Consider the following 2,156-nt stretch of genomic DNA (forward strand, 5'->3'; position numbering starts at 1 on the left):
AACGTCGAAGCTGCGTAAATATTTTTGAGATACGTTTTGGAATGGTTTCGTTCGTGTTCTTTCAACGAATACACACAGCCCGTATGCAGTAGCACGTAGTAATTTACTAATTGAGGATCGATCGGTTCGGGATTAACGCGCGTCCTCTCTTCTCCTCCACATCCCTCTCTCTCTCACCCTCTCTCTCTCTCTCTCACTCTCTCTCTCTAACTATCTTTCTGTTCCTACGTTTCTCTCTCTCTCTCTCTCTCTCTCTCTCTCCCTTTTTCACTTTCTCTTTTTTAACCAACTAATAATGACAAAATCGTTATAAAATTTTTCTTCAATGGAAGTATTCAAAATCGACATCTCGACAATTGTCTCGTCCATTTCGAAATACCGAATAGCAATTGAAAAGAGTCAAAAAGCAAGAGAAAGAGTAAAAAAAAAAAATAAAATAAAAAAAGAGAGAGAGAGAGAGAGAGAGAGAGAGAAAAGAAGATGCCGAAGTAATCACGCAGGGAATAGAAGTAAAGGAGGATGAGGAGGAATAGGAGGATATCGTTGTATTTCGCTTAATAAACAAAGGACGCACGCGTATGGAACGGCTGCAGCGCGCGCCACTTCCCGTATCCTGACGATACGAAGGAGGAGAAAGAGGAGGATGAGGATGTGGAGGAGGGTGTAGGAGGTGTAGGAGGAGTAGGAGGATGAGGAGAAAGAGAGAGAGAGAGATAGAGAGAGAGAGAGAGAGAGAGAGAGAGAGAGAGCGCACGAGGGAGAGAAAGAGGGCCACCGAGAGGTGAAGGTAGGAGGGAAAGAAGAGGGAAAGGGCGCAGGGAGCTTGCGCAAGCTTCGGTCTGATGCATCGAACACTAAGCCAGCCACGTTCCAAGCTTTTGGGACAGCAGTCGACGGCGACCTAGCTTTCAAATCGCTACGGCATCGTTTCGTTTGTACGTTCGTTCGTTCGTTCGTTCGTTCGTACGTTCGTTCGTTCGTACGTTCGTTCGTTCGTTCGTTCATTCGTTCGTTCATTCGTTCGTTCGCTCGTTCATTCGTTTGTTCGTCCGTTCGTTCGTTAATTTAGTTCGTTCGGTGCGTCCAAGTGTTTTTGCTTCGAGAATTGTTGCCAAAAGCAAAAGTCAGCGGAGTTTTCTTAGAACATTTCAAAAAAAGAAAAAAAAGGAAAAAAGAAAAAAAAAAAGAAAAAAAAAGAAAAAAAGAGAGGAAAAAAAAGAAAGGAGCACCATCCATTAGTTTCATTTCTTTTTTTTTTTTTTTTTTGTTGTTCTTCCCTCCTCTCTCTCTCTCTCTCTCTCTCTCTCTCTGCCCCCCTCCCCTACCTAACCCTAACCCTATCCCACCCCATCACCCTACGACAGGAGATAGATAGGACTCGTGTTACCCCGACTCTAAGAAAGATTGTCAGAAGGGCCGATCTATTTTTTCTTCCCTTCTTCTTTGTCTCTTCTTTTCTTTTCTCTTTTTCTTCATATTCTTTCGATTTTTCAATTATACCCTATTAACGTAAAACAATTCTGATATTGTTTTGTTATAATCGAGTTGTCATCGTCATCGTATTGATATTTGGAAAGCGGAACGAGAGAAGTGGACAATCGTCAGGGATTAGGAACGGATTTGAAGTTGATCGTCCACGTCGTCCTCCTCGTCATTGTCGTCGTCGTCGTCGTCGTCGTCGTCGTCGTCGTCGTCGTCGTCGTCCTCGTCATCATTATTACCATCATCATCCTGATATCGACATCGCCGTAGTCATCATCGTCGTTGCCGCCGTTGTCGTCACCGTCACCGTCGCCGTCGCCTTCGTCATCGTCATCGTCATCACAGAAATCTTTCTTCTTCTATCCGACGACGAAGGGCTCCGGAGGGTCGTCGAACTTAACGTAACTCGCAAGATGTCGTGCTGGTGGTGGTGCATCGAGAAAGAGCGAAAAGCTCTTTCGTTGCGTTGGGATAGCAGCTGCATATATAGCCGCTGCTATACGAGGAGGAAAGAGAGTCGATATCGCCTCGGACTATCGCGAGCTTTCACCGCGAGAATCTACGGATGGCCGCAAATGAGCGCGCTCGAGCGAGCTAATGAACTTGATTTCCTTCCTTTTTCTTCTCCTTCTTCTTCTTCTTCTTCTTCTTCTTTTTCTTTTTCTTTTTCTGCT

At 44.8% G+C, this 2,156-nt stretch overlaps 1 protein-coding gene across 3 annotated transcripts in view; it reads left to right on the forward strand.

Moving 5' to 3' along the window:
• Positions 1-832: 832 nt before the first annotated feature.
• The window catches only part of LOC124424647, a 15,988-nt gene continuing 14,664 nt past the window's right edge, over positions 833-2,156 (forward strand). Inside the window, exon 1 of one of the 3 annotated variants that reach the window (XM_046964015.1) lies at positions 833-935. The gene's annotated coding sequence lies outside the window, so the exon portion shown is untranslated. Of the gene's footprint in view, positions 1,884-2,156 lie in introns of all 3 variants that reach the window. The other 2 variants (XM_046964014.1, XM_046964013.1) reach the window with 2 other exon arrangements.

The sequence above is a fragment of the Vespa crabro genome, chromosome 6, assembly GCF_910589235.1.
Source record: "Vespa crabro chromosome 6, iyVesCrab1.2, whole genome shotgun sequence".
Classification (NCBI taxonomy): domain Eukaryota; kingdom Metazoa; phylum Arthropoda; class Insecta; order Hymenoptera; family Vespidae; genus Vespa; species Vespa crabro.